Genomic DNA, 22,993 nt, shown 5'->3' with positions numbered 1-22,993 from the left:
GTCCCCGGTGTTGTTCTTGGGCCCCAAGGACTCAGGCCCACAGGATAGTTTCCCAGTATCGGGTTGTCCATTTTATCTGTTTTAGATCTGTATTCATCAGTCCAATGAAACCCCTTCCCACACCCACAGCAAAGTCCAGGAGGAGTCTTATTTTTCCCAGCAAGAGATCTGTCTTTAGGAATTGTACCTTGATCAGCTTTTAATTTTTGACACTCTTTTTTTTATATGACCAGGTTTTCCACAATGAAAGCAGTTACCGCCCTTTGGTGGTCTCATAACCTTGGCCAAGGCTGTAGCAAAGACATTAGCCTGATGTTTAGTTCTTCTTACTCCCCAGCAGGCTCTGATATATTTAGCTATAGATGCATCTTGTCCCTTTAAAGTTCCCAGTATACGCTTGCATTCAGGATTTGCATTTTTAAATGCTAAAGTTTGTAATAATATCTCTGAAATTTTATCCCTCCCTACAGCCCGTTTCACAGCTACCCTCAATCTTGCTGGAAAATCAGTATATGGCTCATTAGGGCCTTGCATTGTTTTAACAAAGGAGGGCTGGGCTTGGCAGTAGGCACCATATGGCGCCATGCTCGTAAAAAGACCTGGCGGACTTGTTGTAAGTCCTGATCAAAGTATTGACCCTGTTTTCTTAAAGTCCGATATTGGCCCTCTCCCATTAGTTTGTCCTCGAGAGGACCAGGGGGATTTTGTCCCTCATTAATCTGAGCCTGCTTTTTAGCTTTTTTTCCCCACCAGCTATGAAGTTGCAACCATTGAGAGCCCTCCAACACAGCTTGGGCAATAGATTCCCAATGTAACGGAATGATTAATTTGCTTTTTCCCAATGATTCCAGCATAGCCAAAACAAAGGGAGATTGAGGACCGTACTGCACTACTGCAGCTTTAAGATCTTCAAAAAATTTATATTCCAAAGGAGCACATTGAACATTTATCACATTGTCATCCTGCTGTCTCTGGATGGGAAACAACTATGGAGGATCGATAAACCCACCAGGGGGAGCAGACAAGTCATCATCATGAAGCATATACAAAGGAAAGGAAAACCAGCAATGTTCCCTGCCCACATCGGGCCGACCAACCGCAGTGGGGAAAAGAGAAGCATAAGGAGGAGCAGAAGGCGCAGATTTCTTCTCCCTACGGGATCTCCACCATTCCTGGAATAGATGGGTCATTTCTTTAATCTCTATGCCCTCCTCTGGCAAAACCGAAGGAGCCTCCGAATCTGATTCTGAACTGCCTGATGTTTCACCATTTACAGGCGGAGGCTCACTTGTATCCTTGCCTTCAGGCAATGCAGAAACCCCATTAATATCTGACATATCTTCATAAGTTATTTTTCCCCTCCTTGAAGCATTAGATTTAGTTTCATTATCAGTAGAGAGCAAGGTCAAAAGCCTGTTTATAAAAGTTTATACACAAAGTTTATAACTTCAAAGGGATCATATTACCCTTCTGATGTTGCTTTCTCAATTCCTTTTGAATTATTTTCCATTCCTTTAAGTTTAACTGTAACTTAGTTTGATATTGAAACCAATGACAATATTGCTCCACCAAGCGAAAGAGCCCACTCAACCGACGAGTCGAGGCTTTAATGCCTATGGAGTGGAGAAGTCCTTGTACATGAATTCCCCTAGCAACTTTCCACAATTTTCTGAAAGTTCCCCTGCTAGGGTGAGGAATTCCCCATGATTTTCCCCAAAGTGCTCCTGCTATGGATTTAAAATCCCCCCAGGGTTACTCACCCTTTTGGTTTCACTCGAGCCCCACGTTGGGCGCCAGATGTAGGAGATTTCTGGAGATTACGAGTGAAATGACATAAAACATACAAGACATACAAAAGACAGACAGGACACCACCCTGGCCAGAGGAGCAACTGGGCAAACTAATTGCCGTTTATTATTATAAATCCCTCCTTAGGCAGAATTCCAGACTGTAAGAATAAGCCTTTTCAGTACAGTGCAGCTGCATACACGTTATCATATAGCAAAGGGGAGTGAAATCTCTGTCTACTGCAGAGTCTGCCCAAAGCCCTCATCTCCTTCTTATCTCAAGAAGGGAATGCTCCCTCGTTTGCAAGGGACCATTAAACTCAAGGCTGTGTCCAGACTCTTTGGCAGAACGCCTCGTATGCAAGGACGCTCAGCCTGAGCAGAGAGACGCGTTTGCAGGCACATCTCTGCTACCTATTAACCCTTCACCTTCACCATCCCAATTTTCTGCTGGCTGGGCGGGAGGGAAGTGTCGCAGGGGACGTGCATGTTCAGGTTTGCCCTCAGGCAGCTCTGGGGGTACTATCGTAGGCCTTGAGGCGAGAAAGAGGTAGAGCTCTGACTCAAGGGGTGGAGGGTGGCAGGGGCCGCAGCCTGGGAAGGGAGGCTGGCATTTCACCATTTCAAAAATCCCAGGATATCGCGCAGCATTTGGGGAGCATGGTTCCGGGTGGAAGGCAGTGATGCAAGCGAGGTGCATCAAACGCCCTGCGCTCTGAGCGCAGGACGCTTCCCAGCAAGCCTGCACCAAGGTACCAGATTTTCACTTTCCGCTCGGAGTTTTGGACTGTGCCCTTGGACTGCCACTGCACCACCTCTACCCCCAACCCAGCCTGTCCTGCCCCGCATCCCGTGATTAAATATTGAATGCTGATCAGAATGGCCGCATATCTCAAGAGACACCTTTCCAGGGGAATTGCAACTCCGGGTGGCCATCGCAGGACTCTTTTGAGCGTTGGATACAAGGGCCTCCAGGCCCCTTAGGGTGGGAGGGGTAGTCCTGTGACGTCTTCGTATGAGACCCTGGTCCGGACGTGTTATTTGTGTGTGCATGCATATCCAGGTATGGTTTGTTTTTTTCGGCATGATAGAAGACAGGGGAAACACACACACGTGTACAAACTGATGCACGTGTGTGGATGACAGCTTTACAGCAATACTGGAGCTCTGAGTGCATTCATACTTGCCGGCCTTCTCATCTGGATGAAGAACCATCTGCCAGTAGGCAGGCCAGCCCAGACCACGGTTTCTCCAGGGGACCGCCCTGTATCCCTTAAGGCCTCTCTTCAGAGCTCTCTCCCTGTGGTTTGCCAGCCGCCCTGGGAGCAGCGCCAGTATCTACTCAAGCCAGCTGAGGTTCCTTTAGGCCCTTCACAGGTACTCCCATCTGTTTCTTTGCCCGAGTCCTTCCTTCCCTGTGCAGGACAGGATGCCAAGACTCAAGGGATGTATCATGCCAGGGCAGGTAAGGTGTTGGCGTATCCCATCCCTCCCCCTACATCTCTCCATTTTCTATGCTTTTTTTTTTAAGAAACAACATTCCTAACTACATATTTTTTCTTTTTTTTTTTAAGTTGAAGTCTAGTTGCTTTAAAATGTGGTGACCATCTCTGCTATATAGCAAACTGACTCATTGATACATACAGGGACATTCTTGTTTTATAGCCTTTTATGCTTTGTCACAGGATACTGAATAAAGCTCCATGCATTCTGAAGTATGGGCCTTGTTTATTCTAAATGTAGTACTTTGTATCTACCAGACCCCTACACACAGTCCATCCTTCCACTCTCCACCTTGGCAACCACAAGTCTGTTCTGTGAGTCTTTTGTTTGTTTTACAGATAATGATCATTTGTGCCATATTCTGGCTTCCACCCCAGATATGCAGATGACACCACCCTTATGGCAGAAAGTGAAGAGGAACTAAAAAGCCTCTTGATGAAAGTGAAAGAGGAGAGTGAAAAAGTTGGCTTAAAGCTCAACATTCAGAAAACTAAGGTTGTGGCATCTGATCCCATCACTTCATGGGAAATAGATGGGAAAACAGTGGAAACAGTGTCAGACTTTATTTTGGGGGACTCCAAAATCACTGCAGATGGTGACTGCAGCCATGAAATGAAAAGACGCTTGCTCCTTGGAAGAAAAGGTATCATCAACCTAGAAAGCATATTAAAAAGCAGAGATGTTACTTTGGTGACACAGGTCCATCTAGTCAAAGCTGTGGTTTTTCCAGTAGTCATGTACGAATGTGAGAGTTGGACTATAAAGAAAGCTGAGCACCAAAGAATTGATGCTTTTGAACTGTGGTGTTGGAGAAGACTCTTGAGAGTCCCTTGGATTGGAAGGAGATCAAATCAGGAGATCAGGGCAGGAGGAGAAGGGCACTACAGAGGATGAGACAGTTGGATGGCATCACTGACTCAATGAACATTATTAGTTTGAGCAAGCTCTGGGAGTTGGTGATGGACAGGGAAGCCTAGCATGCTGTGGTCCATTCAGTCACATTGTGGTCCATTGGGTCCATTCACTCGCAACTAGTGAGTGAACTGAAATGGCTTCCACAGTTCAGGGGAACCATAAGTGATCACAGCATATGGTATTTGTCTTTTTCTGTCTGACTTATTTCACTTAATATGATAGTCTCTTTGTTGTTGCGTAGTCACTGAGTCCCATGCCCTGTAGCCCACCAGGCTTCTCTGTCCACGGGCTTTCCCAGGCAAGAATCCTGGAGTAGGTAGCCAGTCCGTTCTCCAGGGGATCTTCCCAACCCAGGGATCAAACCTGGGTCTCCTGCATTACAGGCAGATTCTTTACCACTGAGCCACGTGGAAAGCCCATGATAATCTCTAGGTGCATCCACACTGCTGCATTGTTTCATTCTATTTTTTATGGCTGGGTGGTATTCCGTTAAATAGGCATCATGTCATCTTTGTTCATTCACCTCTCACTGGACTTTAGGTTGTTTCCATGTCTTGGCTCTTGTGTGCAGTACTGCTGGGAGCATGTATCTTTTTGAATTACAGTTTTGTCTGGGTGTTCCCAGGAGTGGGATGCTAGATCATATAGTAATTCTGCATTTAGTTTTTTGAGAAACCTCTTTACTGTTCTCCATAGTGGCTGCACAAATTTACATTTCCACCAATATGGTTGGAGGATACGTTTTTCTCCACATCCTCTCCAGCATTTTTAGCTATGTCTTTTGGAAATAAGCTTTTTACTTAGCAATGCTAGGAAGTTTTTTCTTCTTTATTCTTCCTAATGTGGAATTGTGTTATGTCCCATTGTAAGTTTATAGAATGGTTTACTGTACATATTCTCTGCCTGGGTTTTCTTCTTCCCATTTGTCTCCGTTGTAAGTTCAGTTATAAAGCTCATTGGGTATGTGTGTTTCACTGACATGTTTGCAATTTCTCTGCTCATTTCCTTGGGATAAATTTGTTACTGAAAAGTTGTACACAGGATTCCAGTGGCATTTAGACTTGTATGTGAAATGTAGTCCTCACTACAGTGAGTCATGGCTCATTTACATGATGTCTCATTTCTTACAGAAGTCCCATCTGAAGCTCTCCCCTATCTTAGCAGCTACCTTATCTAGTCTGTACCGCTGTACTCCCGTGGACCCTCTGTGATCCAAGACTCAACAGGAAGGGCGTGTTTCCTGTGAACTAAGGGTATGTCATTGGTCTGTCTCGATTCAGTCTCCCTGATGTGGGCACCACTGCTGCTAACACCTCCGTGTATAGGTTGCCATCACTTTAAGAAAAAATGTCATTAACTCCAGGTGAGGTGGGTTAGGTACCATGTCTAGGGGACACGAGAAAGGGATGAGGGGACGTGCCTGAAGCAGTCACACAGATCTTAAAAATGGACTGTTAGGGTCTTTGGAGGAAATGTACTCCCCTCTGGCAGAGGGCCAGGAGACACAGGGGAGACCAGGTGAAGAGCGCATGCCACCCTCAGCAACAGATATGCCGCCATGGTGTCCGTGACCTAGCAACTGAGAATGCTGGAGGTGTGTACGGTGGATACAGAATGTGATGATTGCAAGGCCTGGAGAGAGCCTTGGCCTTATAGGCCAGACTAACTCACAATGGGGCCAAAAGCTGTTCTGTGCTCAGAGTGAGGAGCCCAGGAGCAGAGAGCAGAGTGTGTAAGTGGGAGACATCTGCCCATAGGGAAGAGCTATCCTTTGAACTAGCCACCCTCCTCACTAAATGCTTATTCCCTTGGAGACTGGTTAGTAGGTGCTCTGGCTTCGTTATTGTGCATGTTTTGGTGTGGTAAAATAGAAAAGAGATATATATTTCTAACATCTATAAGCAGACTGTTCTATGTCGTTAAGGATATTAACACTTGTGCAACCATATCACCAGCAATCTTCAGAACTTTTTCATCTCCTCAGACTGAAACTCACCATTGAACGAGTTCCCCCCTTCCTGCCAGCCCTGGTCATGGCTCTTTTTCTGTGTCTGTGAATTGAGCTAGTCTCGGTCCTATGAAAAGTGAAATCGTTCAGTATTTGTCTCTCTCTTCCTGGCTTATTTCCCTCAGCATAATTAGTCCTCAAGGTTCATCCTTTTTTTTTAACATGTGTCCAAGTTTCCTTCCATTCAAAAACTGAGAAATGCCCTGTTCTATGGATCGACCACATGTTGTCTATCCATTCATCTGTGGGTGGAGAATTGGGTCATTCGAACATCCTAGCTTTTGTGAATAATGCTATTAAAACAGGAGTATACCACTATCTGAATCCCTCCTTTTACTCTGGGGTATGCTGTAAAGATTGGAGGCAAAAGGAAAAGGCAGTGACAGAGGATGAGATGGTGTGATAGCATCAACAACTCAATGCACATGAGTTTAAGTAAACTCGGGGAGGTAGAAAATGATAAAGGAGCCTGATGTGCTGCAGTCTGTGGAGTCCCAAGGAGTCAGACTTGACTTACTGACTGAACAACAACAAATATGTTTATCCAGAAAATAAATTCCTGAATCATGTAGTGAGACTTTGTTTTAAGGAATCAATGTGCTTTTTTTTTTTTTCTAAATAGCAGTTGTACCAGCTTCTAGTCCTGTCAGAAAAGCACAAAGGTTCTGGTTTCTCCACATTGTGGCCAACAGTTGCTGTTTCCTGTTTGTGTAACAGCAATTCTTTTGAGTGTGAAGAAGCATTTCATGGTATGTAAGACCTTTTAAGCAGGTCGAGTTAAGTAATAAGCAGGAGACTCTGATTCAGATATGGAAGATAGAAAGACACATGCAGTAGTTAGCATAACTAGAACTGAACTTGTAAAAAGCATCCTTTGTGTCCCTCCTATTTGACTTTTCATTCTACAGATACTGATTAAGCAGCTTCTCTGGCTCAGGCTTGGACTTTGGGGGTGTCTCTTGTCTGTCTGCATCCTTGGATCAGCTTGTTTGAGAAAAACAAAGAGTCCTCAAAACATTTCTGGGAGCAGACAGATTTCAAGTTCTTGATGTATTATTGGACTGAGGAGATTGTGAAGTTGTAATGATCAAAGGAAAAATACGAGGGGAATATTTGTGTCCTGTAGATTGTGTGTGATGCATAAAGACTCCAACGTTCTACTTACCTGCTCACAGTGTCATCATTCAGTATTGTGCTAATAGCTGACTGATGTCTTGTGAATATGATAGGGACTCAAAGCTGAATCTATAACCAGAGATAAAAGCTTCCATTTCTGTAACTTTGCCACATTCCCATCATGTGACAGTCACCTTGAGAGCTGGCCTTGTTGGTCTCCCAAAAGGAGGCACTCACAGCCTGATTACCACTAGTTCTGGTGGCCTTTCCTAGGATGAGCACATCCATCATAAAGAGTGACCGGGCCATTCTCAGTTTGGCTGATGCTGTAGTAAATGGCTCTTTGTCTCCCCATTGCACCCATTGCAAGAGTCTTTGAGAACATCCCTCGCTCTAGCAGAAGGCACCTGAGATCACAATTCTTTTACCGTCACTCTGTTTCTCAAAAGGTCTTTCTTTTGCCTTATTCAGTAGTTCTCACACCCTAGTTGCACAGTGGAACTGTCCTGGAGCTTTCAAAATCTCTGCCCTTTTCACTTACCCTGAGCAATGGACTGAATCCGTAGTTTCAGCAATGGACTGAATCGACACTTTTACTGTGAAGTGTAGCCCTGGTTTCCTCCTCTTCCTGGATGCTTTTCCTTTCCAGGTATCTCTTTGAGCTTCCTGCCATCTTGCCCCTAAAAGGTGAGGTAGGATAATGTTCTCGGAAGCCACTTCCCATGTAACTTTAAGCAAGTTATTCAGCCTCTCTCCTGAGTGCTTCCACCTTTAAAATGAGAATAAGAATACTTAGCAGTTCTTTAGGAGGGTAAATGGAGTCAATAAATATAAACCCTACAGAAGTAAAACTTTTCAAGACTCTCCAGTGTGTAGGTGGATTCCACAAGAGCAAAACTTTTTTTTTTTTAACTTACCATGGTGATACTAAAACATTATGTACCTTGCTCACTCTTACTCTCTCACAAGTATGCAGTGGAGTCTTTCTCATTCTTTTGTTTTTCCTCTGCCTATTTGCACTGATCACTGAAGCACTGATCACTGAGGAAGGCTTTCTTATCTCTCCTTGGTATTCTTTGGAACTCTGCATTCAGATGAATATGTCTTTCCTTTTCTCCTCTGCCTTTAGCTTCTCTTCTTTTCTCAGCTATTTGTTAGGCCTACTCAGTCAGCCATTTTACCTTTTTGCATTTCTTTTTCTTGGGGATGGTCTTGATCACCACCTCCTGTATAAGAGGTTCCATGAAATTTGATGCTAAAAACAATGTCCTCTAAATTTTATTTTGGGAAATTGTTAACTCTGTATAAAAATCCTTATGTAGCGTATAAGGTAGTGTATTATATGAATTAATAATTTAAAATTTCTCAATTTTAATCTCTAATAAATAATAAAAGATTCAACCTGCCTCAACAGAATCTCCTTGAGCTTCTCAATAATATCTTTTCTCTTACTCTGGTAAATATACATAAGACAAAAGGCTGACCATTTTAACCATTTTTAAGTGTACAGTTCAGTGGCATTAACTACCTTTTTAATATTGTGCAACCATTACAAAATCCCCCTGCTCTTCCAACTTCTCATTTAATGGCTCCCTCTTCTTCTGTTCTGCCAGAATTACCAGTTGACTGCTCAACTCAGAGACATTGTAACTTTCTGCTGTTCTGTTTCTCTCTCTGTTTGCAATTAATTGATGGACTAGCTTTTCTGTAAGACTTGGAACTCAAACTGGGGTTCTATAATAACCTATAAGGGTGGGATTGGGCAGTAGGGAGGGGACAAGGGAGGGAGGGGACATATGTACACCCATGGTTAATTCATGTTAATTCATGTTGATATATGACAGAAATCAAACTAATGTTGTAAACCAGTCATCAGCCAATTAAGAAAAGTAATGGATGTTTCAGAGAAAAAGTTAAAATTGTGGAAAAGAAGATGTTGTGTGTGATGGAATGTTGAAAACAGAGGGAGAAAAGTATGCACTTGTAAGAAAAGCTATTCAAAATACCTTACTGAAAAACACATAAGTTGCAGATGTTAGTGTAGAAATGTTCATACTTCTGTGAAAATTAAGAAAGATATTTCCCTTTATATATTTGTAAACAGAATATATATCAAAACTCCAAAGATATTTGCATAGCATAGCCAACTTCTCAGACTGGAAGCTGAGGTGGCATGCCATCTCCTTACCATACTTGAATGTTTTCTGTTTAAAATGTTCAATTACCTGAACATTCAAATCCTTCCTAGCAGCCTGCCTGCTAGGGCAACCAGTAGTGAGTTAAGTGCACCTAGCTCAATTGTCTCAGTTCTTTGGCCATATGCCTCGTGGACAAAATACCCAGAACAGAAGCAGTGTTATATTTTAAAAAGGCTTTTGAAAGCAGCACGCAATCAAAAAAAGAACAAATCTTAAGCAATTTAAGTGGAGCATTGGCAGAAATGAAGGGTGAGGCAGGAGCAAGGATTCAATGGAGGGCATTGAGGAGGTCCTAGGTGGGAACGAGGAACAGGGTGAGAAATTCTACCAGAGTGATACCAGCATTCCCATTTTGGGAAGAATGTTCCTGATGGATGAGCATTCATAAAGATCATTCTTCCTTTGGGGAAAATAACCGTCTATATATCAAATTGAAGAAACAATTTAGGGAGTTCTGTGGTGATCCTGTGGTTAGGACTTTGCCTTCTAGTGCAGTACTCTGTGGGTGTGGGCCCCTTCATAACTCATTGAGTTCTACATTAGATTATGTGCCGGGGTCCAGCCCCAGCAGGATCCAGGGATACCCTCAGGATGAACAGCGTTGGCGTCAGGAAACAGAGGGAAAGAGAGAAAGAAAGAAAAGAGGTCGATATTTCTTGGTTTACATAGAAAGCCAATAAAGCCCCTACAGGGGACTTGCTCTGTTCACGAAGGCCTCACCCCTTGATGTGGCGAAGGCCCAGAGCACCTTCTCAAGAAGGTCTTAGAAGCACAGAGAAAAGTGAACTCAGAAGGCCTCTGTGCTCCAGGGCATCAACCTGAAAAAGAGAGAAAAGGAGAGAGAGAGGGAAGAAAAGAATGACATGGGGAGACCAAGCTTCAGTGAGCAAGGCCTGCAACTTTATTTTCACAGGGAGCTTTTTATACCTTAAGTTGTACATAGAGATTAATGGAAGATGCAGAGTCATGTAGGGTCACAAGTCCTGACCCTTATTGAGACCAGGCTTTCTTTCTGCATACCTATCTGTATACACAGATCTTGGGTGATTTACATCATCTTCTGGCCAGGAGGCCTGTTAACATTTTATGACCCCATTTTTCTTTCTATTGATAAAGTTTAGTCAACCAGAAAACTTGTTTTCCCTTAAAGTGTTTTTTTCTGAAACCTGCTTTGTCCTAAGAAAATGATAGTTACATTTTTACATAGCAAAGGTACAGTGATTTATAACAAAGAGAGAATTCATTAACTCAAACGTCTAATATTACTAATATCAAGGCTACTATATTTCTTTTGCTACATACCAACTACATTGATTAATATACTCCCAGGCGCCTAAAAAATAAAGGAAATGGAGGCCTGGCAGCAGTCATTAACTCAACAATAAAACCCTTCACCACTATAATTTTTTATTCTTAGAAAGCCCCTGTGTTAACTAGGACTTTCAGAATGTTCTAAACTCTCTGTGCTTTTTATGGTTGAAAAGTTGTAAACAATCATGTGTGCTAGTTCACAAGAATATGAACAACCCTGCCACGCAGGCTAGACTTCCAGCAAAGACGTTTAAGTTGAGACACTACTTTCATGCCCAGGAGACTTATTAACTAGAGCCCTAAGTTGATTTTCTTCAGAGAACGGTGGCCATGGATAGCTCCCCCCCCCCCCCACCAGTAATGTCAGGAGAGGTAGAGAAAGGCATAAAATAGTAGGGCAGACAGATTCTGGTTTTGGGTAGAAGCTCGAGCAGGTCCAGGGGTCCCTTGAGTCCTGATCCACCTTGCCTGTCAAGCCTCTTCCGCATGACCTTGTTATGGGTGGGATCTCCCATGCTGGCTCCCAGCAATTATGTGCTCCTTCCTACATGTAACTGATTCTTCACAATACGAATAGCTTTCAGAATGCCTATCCCCTCTAACTCAGTTAAGGCAACCAAGTAGTAGTACATGTTACAACATGGATAAACCTTGAGAAGAGTCAAAATACAAAATATTGCCCCTCATACAAGTCTAGTCTACTCTGAATGCTGCCATATAGGTCCCTTGTATGGAATGTGCATAAATTACTTAATGAAGCCCTCTCGTAGCCTCTGAAATTTTTTAACACTTTTTCAATATTACAAAGAGGCTGTGTTGAGTATTTTTTGACTGAACGTTTGTGATCAATCTTAAATTATATCTTTGGACAGATGCTCGGAAGTAGAACTGTTTGAAAGTTTGCACATTTTAAGTCTTTTAGTAAATATTCCCTGATGGCCCTTCAGAAAATTTGCTTGGCCCATGCTCCCCTGTATAATGCATGAGGGTCAAATGTCTCTGGAGAGAAATATTTGTATTTGCATCTCAAATACAGCACTGCTTATCCATAGCAATGTAAAAGTAGGGGAGGAGAATGGAGATAGCAGGTTGAGCATATTGTTCTAAGCCAAAATTTCCAAACTCATGATGCCCTGTATTTGTTTGTAATTCCCCTGGGTACACAGCTACATCCCTTGCTCATCGATAGCACCAATCACCAAATAGTAGGTTTTGCGGTAGCCACTATTGGATGGATCCTCAGCACCACTGCCATGGGCTTCGTGGAGTGACAAGTATGGTATCTAGACAATGCCTCACAATTCTCTGGTCTGGGCTTGTGGGGGGCGCTCCGCAGAAAGAGAGAGGCAGTGGAACTTGCCTCAGCAAAGCCGAGGGGTCCCAAGGAGAGGTGAGCCTGCTGTCCGCCAACCCAGCCCCTTGGCAAGCCAGAGACAATCAGACGCGACAGGGGTTCCATCTAAGCAGTTCTGCTTTATTGCCACAAACTCTTGGTTTATATAGGCAAGCAAGGGGGTTTTGTGAGGGACTTTCCATAGTTGCACCAATCACGTTAAAGATCAAATCTTAATATGCCATAGTTGCACCAATCACGTTAAAGTTCAAATCATAATGTGAGATAGTTGCACCAATCACGTTAAAGGTCAAATCGTCATGCACCTTCATTGTAACAGGAGTCTATGGTGATCACACACTGTCCACCTGCACGGAAATCAAGAGAGCCAATCAAAAGCTGTAACATAGACTACACCCCTATCTCATCCGCTAGGCATCATCTTAGTTTCCGACCACAAAGCTAACCCATCTTTTTTAAGATGGGTTTAGGGGCCCACATGGCCTGTGTGGGAATGTGGAGAGTCTATGTCTTCCATCATACCAGCATCACCACAGCTACCTCATGCCACAGTTAAAACTACAGTGATACTTACCTACCTCTTGATATCTGTGTTTCTCAAAATCTCCTACTGATGGCTGGTATTCTAGACTTTTGGGGAAAGCCTCTGTAACTTTTGCACTTAAAAATATGTACATGGGAATTCTTGGGAAGAATACTACCCAAAAAAGCATTTGTCATTTCAGGAATTCTCAACATAGCTGCTGGTATCTATATCTCAGTTGCTGTCATCATCACAGAATTACCACTTTGTGATGACTGAAGAGGGTATTGTCTTCCCACTGTCTTTCAATATACCCTTCAAGCCACATGCTCAGCAAATTGGCAGCACTCTTCTAGTGGCATGTCTAGCTGCCTTTGTGCTATTCTTAAGTGGGTGGTTTTTTCTCTCTTACAAATCACCCCTGGATAGCCCAGTGCATCCTGAAGTATCAGGAATGTAGATGCCTGTGTGCATTGACCTTACAAATCCAATATTACTAATAGTTTGTGGGAAATCTTTCCACAATGCTTAATCAAATTTCCAAGGACTCAAGACCATGGCAATCAAGTTTTTGGCAGAAAGTAGTAAGATGTTTGCTTCAGTTGTAATCTGTGTCTGATTTGATTCATTGATACAGTTAAGGAATTTCACTTAAAAAATCTTTCCAGCCTGCCAGTTCTTCTTTTAGTTATTGCCTAATAACAATAATATAAATCTAGTGTATGAAAATAACAGTTTCTGAGATTCTTACATTGCCTTCCTCAACTATTGCTAAAAATTGATTTATTTTCTATGCCATGGTATTATACATCTGTCATGTAAAAATTTCCATTATATGGAGAAGTAGAGATGTTAAAGGACAGGGAAGCCTGGCATGCTGCAGTCCATAGTGTTGCTCAGGACACAGCTGAGCAACAACAATGAGAAAATGAGGAATTCATTCCACTATATTACTGGACACCAGATTTGTGAAATTGTTCTGTGTAAAATTTATGTATCCTTTCTTTTCCCCATTTTAATCTTTTAAAATAGTCATAAAGGAACATCTTGTCTCCTCATCCTAACAAAATGATTCCCTTGCTTAAAGAATGTTAACAGTTATTCCTTATCACTGAATACTTAACAATTTTTAAATGCCTCAAAATAAATTCTTCAGATTTGTTTTTTCTATACGAAGTACTCACAATGACAAAAGTCTGAAACTAAAGCATCTCTCCTACCAACCTACCCCATCTGCCCTTTAAGAAAATTTTTAGATTTGTTAAATTTGTTGTTGATGTAGTTGCTGAGTTGTGTCCAACTTTTCTAACCCCATGGGCTGCAGCACACAAGGTTTCCCCATCCTTCACCATCTCCCAGAGCTTGCTCAAACTCATGTCCACTGACTTGGTGATGCCATACAACCATCCTGTCCCCTGTCATCCCCTTCTCCCACTTTCAATCTTTCTCAGCATCAGGAGTCTTTTCTAATGAGTCAGCTCTTTGCATCAGGTAGCCAAATTATTGGAGCTTCAGCTTTAGCATCAGTCCTTCTAATGAATATTCAAGACTTGATTGCTTTAGGACTGACTGGTTTGATATCCTTGGAGTCCAAAAGACTCTCAAAGAATCTTCTCCAACACCACAATTTAAAAGCTTCAGTTCTTTGGCTTTCAGCTTTCTTTATAGCCCAATTCTCACATTCATACATGACTACTGGAAAATATTGTTTTGCGAGATGGACCTTTGTCAGCAAAGTAATATCTCTGCTTTTTAATATGCTGTCTAGCTTGATCATAGCTTTTCTTCCAAGGAGCAAGTGTCTTTAAATTTCATGGCTACAGTCACCATCTGCAGTGATTTAGGAGCCCAAGAAAATAGTCTCTCAATTGTTTCCATTGTTTCCACTTCTATTTGCCATGAAGTGAAGGGACCAGATGCCATAATCTTTGTTTTTTGAATGTTGAGTTTTAAGCCAATTTTTCCACTCTCCTCTCTCAATTCTTCAAGAGGCTCTTCAGTTCTTCACTTTCTGCCATAAGGGTGATATCATCTGCATATCTGAGGTTATTGATATTTCTCCCAGCAATCTTTATTCCAGCTTGTGCATCATCCAGCTTGGTGTTTTGCATGATGTACTCTGCAGATAATAAATAAGCAGGGTGACAATATAGAGTTTTGATGTACTCCTTTCCCAATTTGGAACCAGTCTGTTCTTCCACATTTGGTTCTAACTGTTGCTTCATGACCTGCATACAAATTTCTCGGGAAGCAAGTAAGGTACTCTGATAGTTCCATCTCTTTAAGAATTTTCCAGTTTGTTGTGATCCACACAGTCAAAGACTTTGGCTGTCATATTGAAAGGCTGTTGCTGAGCCATGAAAGACTCTGGGATTCTTGGCCTCCAGAGAAGATGAATTCAGTTCGGGGCCAGTGACAAGGCTTGATATCTCAGAGCTTTTGTGTAATAAAGTTTTATTAAAGTATAAAAGAGATAGAGAAAGCTTCTGATATAGGCCTCACAGGGAGCAGAAAGAGTACCCCTCTGCCCGTCTTTAACTGGATGTTATATAGGGCTTCCCTGGTGGCTCAGAGGTTAAAGTGTCTGCCTGCAATGCGGGAGACCTGGGTTTGATCCCTGGGTCAGGAAGATCCCCTGGAGAAGGAAATGGCAACCCACTCCAGTATTCTTGCCTGGAGAATCCCATGGACAGAGGAGCCTTGTGGGCTACAGTCCATGGGGTCGCAAAGAGTTGGACACGACTGAGTGACTTAACTTTAACACTATATAGCTACTCAGTTCAGTCACTCAGTTGTCTCCAACTCTTTGCGACCCCATGAACTGCAGCATGCCAGGCCTCGCTGTCCATCACTAACTCCCAGAGTCCACCCAAACCCATGTCCATTGAGTCGGTGATGCCATCCAACCATCTCATCCTCCGTCATCCCCTTCTCTTCCTGCTCTCAACCTTTCCCAGCATCAGGGTCTTTTCCAATGAGTCAGGTCTTCCCATCAGGTGGCCAGAGTATCGGAGTTTCAGTTTCAACATCAGTCCTTCTAATGAACACTCAGGGCTGATCTCCTTTAGGATGGACTGGTTGGATCTCCTTGCGGTCCAAGGGACTGTCAAGAGTCTTCTCCAGCACCACAGTTGAAAAGCATCAATTCTTCAGTCCTCAGCTTTCTTAATAGTCCAACTCTCACATCCATGTATGACAACTAGAAAAACCATAGCCTTGACTAGACAGACCTTTGCACTCAGGGTTCATGAACGAGTGCACCACACCAGTATCAGTGAGTCAGTTCAGTCGCTCAGTCGTTTCTGACTCTTTGCAACCCCATGAATCACAGCATGCCAGGCCTCCCTGTCCATCACCAACTCCCACAGTTCACTCAGACTCACGTCCATTGAGTCAGTGATGCCATCCAGCCATCTCATCCTCTTGTTGTCCCCTGTTCCTCCTGCCCCGAATCCCTCCCAGCATCAGAGTCTTTTCCAATGAGTCAACTCTACCTATGAGATGGCCAAAGTACTGGATTTTCAGCTTTAGCATCATTCCTTCCAAAAAACACCTAGGGCTGTTCTTGTTTAAAATGGACTGGTTAGATCCCCTTGCAGGTGAAGGGACTCTCAAGAGTCTTCTCCAACACCACAGTTTAAAAGCATCAATTCTTCAGTGCTCAGCTTCCTTCATAGTCCAACTCTCACATCCATACATGACCACTGGAAAAACAATAGCCTTGACTAGACAGACCTTTGTTGGCAAAGTAATGTCTCTGCTTTTCAATATGCTATCTAGGTTGGTCGTAATTTTCCTTCCAAGGAGTAAGCATTTTTAATTTCATGGCTGCAGCCACCATCTGCAGTGATTTTGGAGCTCAAAAACATAAAGTCTGACATTGTTTCCCCATCCATTTCCCATGAAGTGATGGAACCAGATGCCATGATCTTTGGTTTCTGAATGTTGAGCTTTAAGCCAACTTTTTCACTCTCCTCTTTGACTTTCCTCTTCACTTTCCGGCACTTTCTGTCATCTGCATATCTGAGGTTATTGATATTTCTTCCAGCAATCTTGATTCCAGCTTGTGCTTCTTTCAGCCCAGCGTTTCTCATGATGTACTCTGCATATAAGTTAAATAAGCAGGGTGACAATATACAGCCTTGACGTACTCCTTTTCCTATTTGGAACCAGTCTGTTGTTCCATGTCCAGTTCTAACTGTTGCTTCCTGACCTGCAGACAGGTTTCTCAAGAGGCAGGTCAGGTGGTCTGGTATTCCCATCTCTTTCAGAATTTTCCACAGTTTATTGTGATCCACACAGTCAAAGGCTTTGGCATAGTCAATGAAGCAGAAATAGATGTTTTTCTGGAGCTCTCATGCTTTTTCGATGATCCAGCAGATGTTGGCAATTTGATCTCTGGTTCCTCTGCCTTTTCTAAAACCAGCTTGAACACCACTAGACCATTCAGGTATGACCTAAATCAAATCCCTTATGATTATACAGTGGAAGTGAAATATAGATTTAAGGGACTAGATCTGATAGAGTGCCTGATGAACTATGGGCTGAGGTTTGTGACATTGTACAGGAGACAGGGATCAAGACCATCCTCATAGAAAAGAAATCAAAATAAGAAAAATGGCTGTTTGGGCTGGCCTTACAAATGCTATGAAAAGAAAAGAAGCGAAAAGCAAAGGAGAAAAGGAATGATATTAACATCTGAATGCAGATTTTCAAAGAATAGCAAGAAGAGACAAGAAAGCCTTCTTCAGTGATCAATGCAAAGAAATAGAGGGAAACAACAGAATGGGAAAGACTGGAGATCTCTTCAAGAAAATTAGAGATAGCAAGGGAATATTTCATCCAAAGATGGGCTCGATAAAGGACAGAAATGGTAGGGACCTAACAGAAGCAGAAGATATTAAGAAGAGGTGGCAAGAATACACGGAAGAACTGTACAAAAAAGATCTTCATGACCAAGATATTCACGATGGTGTGATCACTCACCTAAAGCGAGGCATCATGGAGTGTGAAGTCAAGTGGGCCTTAGAAAGCATCACTACAAACAAAGCTATTGGAGGTGATGGAATTCCAGTTGAGCTGTTTCAAATCCTGAAAGATGATGCTGTGAAAGTGCGGCACTCACTATGCCAACAAATTGGGAAACCTCAGCAGTGGCCACAGGACTGCAAAAGTTCAGTTTTCATTCTAATCCCAAAGAAAGGTAATGCCAAAGAATGCTCAAATTACTGCATATCAATATAAGCAATAGCAAAAGAGATGGTAAAGGGCTGGCCAGTGAAGAGTGATTTTTGTCCTTGAGTTATTAGGCCCAGTCCTTCCAGTTCATTCCCACAGATTCCACAGAAATAGTATCTAAGGAGTTAGGACAAAACCCAGTGGAAAGCCTCCTCTGGTCCACTAAGAGCTAGCATTACCAAAGGAAGAAGTCCGCTGTACTTCCTGAGTAACTTTGAGTGATGCCGTTGGATCTAGAGCTCCATCTTGCTTCCAAACTTTTGACTCCTAGCAAGGCTAGGCACTTCCTGACTACCAATCCAAGTTTGGCACCTAAGTAACAAACCACAGTAACAGCATGGATAACAAGCCCCTTGAAAGTCTGTGATCAGACAGATTAGGAATTAGTTCTAATTCCCGAGCAGTTGTGAAATGGTCAAAGGGACTGGAAAGTCTGACTGAGAAAGGAGAGTTCAGTCCACATGTTTTGTCCATTTCTGGCTGCTCCCCTCACAGGGAGTTGGGTCTCTCTTGGCATTGGCAGGTTGCTATAAACCCGTGACAAGGCTCCCCTTTGGGGGGCTGCCTTCAGTCATTATGAGGCACCTCAAAGCAGGGGTCCTCACTTGCTTCATGCAGGGTGTGTTATTCATTCACACAAACACACCATAGAGTACAACAGAAAACATGTTTTCTAGGAGAACAAAGAACTAGAGCTCCAAGTGTCCTTACCTTGTTGTAAAGAATCCTGTATGTGCCCCCAAGATGAAAGGTTGTTGCTGAGCTGTGAAAGATGCTGGGACTCTTGCCCTCTTGAGGAGAAGAATTCAATCCGGGGCCAGTGATGAGGCTAGATCATTCAGAAGTTTTGTATAATAAAGTTTTACTAAAGTATAAATGAGATAGAGAACAAGGGCATTTGTCGTCTGCCTCTGCGGAGATTGAAACCTGTGCTGTTGCAGCTGTTGACCTTTGACACACCTGAGGGAGTTCACTGTAAAGTTAGGCACTCTGTGCTCCAGGGAATCTAGTGGAACATGTCTTTAGATAGTAGGATATTTTCAGGAACTAATTTCACGATCTTGAATTAACGGCAAAAAGTTGTAGTTCAGTCTCTGGAAGCACCAATTTGTAGTTAACACATCCATTATTGCTTATGTGACCAAATTGTGCAGTCCTTGACACTGGAGCCCAGATTCACATTTTTTACATACATTTTTTTGATTTTTTATGATTGATACACTTCATTCAAGACAGTCATAACATACTATTTATATTTATCTCATTCTTCACTTTATCAATAAAATTCATTTCATGAAAACTATTTTCCTAAACAGCAAACAGAGGGTTTTCTTGGTGGCGCACTGGTAAAAAATGCCTGCAGTGCAGGAGACTTGGGGCTCTTCACTGGATCAGGAAGATCCTTGGAATGGGAAATGGCAATGCACTCCAGTATTCTTGCCTGGGAAATTCCTTGGACAGAGGAGCCTGGAGGGTTGCAAAAAAAGAGTGGAAATATGACATGGCATCTGGTCCCATCACTTCATGGCAAATAGATGGGGAAATAGTGGCTGACTTTATTTGGGGGCTCAAAAATCACTACAGATGGTGACTGCAGCCATGAAATTAAAAGACGCTTACTCCTTGGAAGAAAAGTTATGACCAACCTAGACAGCATGTTAAAAAGCAGAGACATTACTTTGTCAAAAAAGGTCTGTCTAGTCAAGGCTATTGTTTTTCCAGTGGTCATGTATGGATGTGAGAGTTGCACTATAAAGAGGGCTGAGCTCAGAAAGGCTGATGCTTTTGAACTGTGGTGTAGGAGAAGACTCTTGAGAGTCCCTTGGACTGCAAGGAGATCCAACCAGTCCATCCTAAGGGAAATTGGTCCTGGGTATTCACTGGAAGAACTGATGTTAAAGATGAAACTCCAGTATTTTGGCCACCTAATGTGAAGAGTTGACTCATTTGAAAAGACCCTGATGTTGGGAGAGATTGAAGGCTGGAAGAGTAGGGGCTGACAGAGAATGAGATGGTTGGATGGCATCACTGCCTCAATAGACATGAGTTTTGGTAAACTCCAGGAGTTGGTGATGGACAGGGAGACCTGGCATGCTATGGTTCACGGAGTCGCAAAGAGTCCCACATGATTGAGCAACTGAACTGAACTGAACTGAACTGATGACTTAGCCATGAAACAGACAGGAAAACAGCAGTTATCAGCAATGCACTTAATACTATATTTAAAAACATTAGAGAAACATTGGTATTTAAATATTTATTCATTCTGTATCTACTTACCTTTTAAACTAGTTCTAAAACTCATGGAAATTCTCTTCCAGAACAATCCCCCACTGCCTCTGCCACCAGCACAAACACATAAAATTTTGCCTAGGTTTACAACTCTCTTGAAATGTATTCATGAATAAGTGAGTTTTGAAAATTGATGTATTCATTTTGGAAACTTCCCCTCTAATTTTCAGCTTTTTTTTTAAATTCACAAATTTAAAACTTACCTAGACTATTAAGTACAGATGATATAGACAAGGTAAAGGGACAAAGTGGTGACTTCCCTGGTGATACAGTGGGTAAGAATTTGCCTTCCAGTGCAAGGAAGGCAGGTTTAATCCCTGGTCTTAATTTACATGCCACAAAGCAGCTAAGCCCATGAAGCTCTGAGGCTCATGAGCCACAACTAGGAAAGAAGCCTGCATGGCTCAGCAAAGACCCAACTCGGCAAAATTTTAACAATGTTTTTAAAGGGACAAAGTGGGTGACTTAATATTAATTGGGAATTAACTAGCAAATTATAAGTAGAAGAAAGTATAGAAAACCCCTCTAAGTCAATAATCACTCAAGAAAGCAGGTTTACTTAATCCAAACCAAACAGTCTTAGCAGCAAACCTGATTATCTGGATCATGAAAATCTTTTTTGTACTGTTCTTCTGTGTACTATTGCCACCTGTTAATATCTTCTGCTTCTGTTAGGCCCATACCAGTTCTGTCCTTTATTGTGTCCATGTTTGCTTGAAATGTTGCCTTGTTATCTCTAATTTTCTTTCAAAATCTCTAGTCTTTCCCATTCTATTGTTCTCCTCTATTTCTTTCCATTGATCTCTTAGGAAAGCTTTCTTATCTCTCCTTGCTATTCTTTGGAACTCTGCTTTCAGGTGTGTCTATCTTTCCTTTTCTTCTTTACCTTTAGCTTTTCTTCTTCAAGGCTGCCTCAGAAAACCATTTTTTCTTTTTGCATTTCTTTTTCTTGGGGCTGGTCTTACTCACTGCCTCCTGTACAATGTCATGAACCTCCTTCCATAGTTCTTCAGGCACTCTATCAGATCTAATCCCTTGAATTTATTTCTCACTGCCACTGAATAATTAATTGTAAGGGATTTGATTTAGGTCATAGCTGAATGGTCTAGTGGTTTTCCCTACTTTCTTCAATTTAAGTCTAAATTTGACAATAAAGGGTTCATGATCCAAGCCAGTCAGCTCCCAGTCTTGTTTTTGCTGCCTGTATAGAGCTTCCCCATATGATGAGGGCTTTGAATCTCTTATCTTCTAAAACAAACTTTGCCTGTCAGTAAATTTGCAGAATTAATCCTTAGCTCTGTGAACAGAACTCCGATTCACATTTCATGTCCATGGAATTGGGTCATGCCCATTTTTTACCTTTTATGCTTGACCTTAGGCCTGTCCTAATGCCCATTAAGTATGTCATTTAAATCTGATTATTACAGTGTGGTATAATGAGGCTGGAGGTCACTGGAAGTCCAGCCTTCTGCCATCTTGGACCTAATCAGTTCTAACCAGTTTATGTTGTGTCCTTGGTCTATGTCATTCTGTGCCTCGCCCACCCCCTTCCGATTTCATTTTATAATCATGTTTCTTGAAGAGAAGAAAAATGACTTGATTAATGATTTCTTTTTAATAAAAAATGCCTTCTTGCTTAAACTTTAGATGTAGGAACCCGCATTCATAACTGTTCAATATTGATACAATTACTTTAAGTAGTATTTATCTGTGAAGTAGCAAGGTGGTGCTTTGTGGCGGGGTGGGGGTGGGGGTCAGAGCAAAGAGCAGAAAAATTATCTTGGTGGAGAAAGAATTCAGCCAGAGGCAAAGTGATAGATAACAGGTGATTTAGGATGCCTTTGAGGCTTCAGTTAAGTTCAGTCACACAGTCGTATCCTACTCTGCAAACACATAGACTGAAGCAAGCCAAGCTTCCTTGGTCATCATCTTGTCCTGTAGCTTGCTCAAACACATGTCCATCAAGTTGGGGATGCCATACAACCATCTCACCCTCTGTCAGCCCCTTCTCCTCCTGCCTTCAATCTTTCCCAGAATCAGTCTTTTCCAGTGAGTCATTTGTTACCATCAGGTGGCCAAAGTATTGGAGCTTTAGCTTCAGCAGCAGTCCTTCCAATGAATATTCAGGACTGATTTCATCTAGGATTGACTGATTTGACCTCCCTGCAGTCCAAGGGACTCTGAAGAATCTTCTCCAACACTACAGTTCAAAAGCCTCAATTCTTCAGTGCTCAGCTTTCTTTATGGTCTGGCTCTCACATCCCATACATGACTACTGGAAAAACCCTAGCCTTGACAGACCTTTGTCAGCAGAGTGTCTCTGCCATTTAACATGCTGTCTGGTTGGTCATAGCTTTTATTCCAAGGAGCTTTTCTTCTTTCGATTTCATGGCTTCAGTCACCATCTACAGTGATTTGGGGTCCCCAGAAAATAAAGTATGTCACTGTTTGCATTGTTCCCCCATCTATCTCCCATGAAGTGATGGGACCTGAGGCCATAATCTTAGTGTTTGAATATTGAGTTTTAAGCCAGCTTTTCCAGCTTTCCCTTTCATCAAGAGGCTTTTTAGTTCTTCCCTTTCTGCCATAAGGGTAGTGTTATCATTGAGATTAAATTTGTCATATAGTGTCATAGATTTGTCATATAGTGTCAATAGATTATATTTGTCATAATAGTGTCATATTTGAGATTATTGATATTTGTCCTAGCAACCTTGATTTCAGCTTGTGCTTCATCCAGCCCAGAAT

This window comes from Ovis canadensis, chromosome Y (assembly GCF_042477335.2).
Source record: "Ovis canadensis isolate MfBH-ARS-UI-01 breed Bighorn chromosome Y, ARS-UI_OviCan_v2, whole genome shotgun sequence".
Lineage (NCBI taxonomy): Eukaryota > Metazoa > Chordata > Mammalia > Artiodactyla > Bovidae > Ovis > Ovis canadensis.
Note: the sequence above shows the minus strand (reverse complement) of the source record.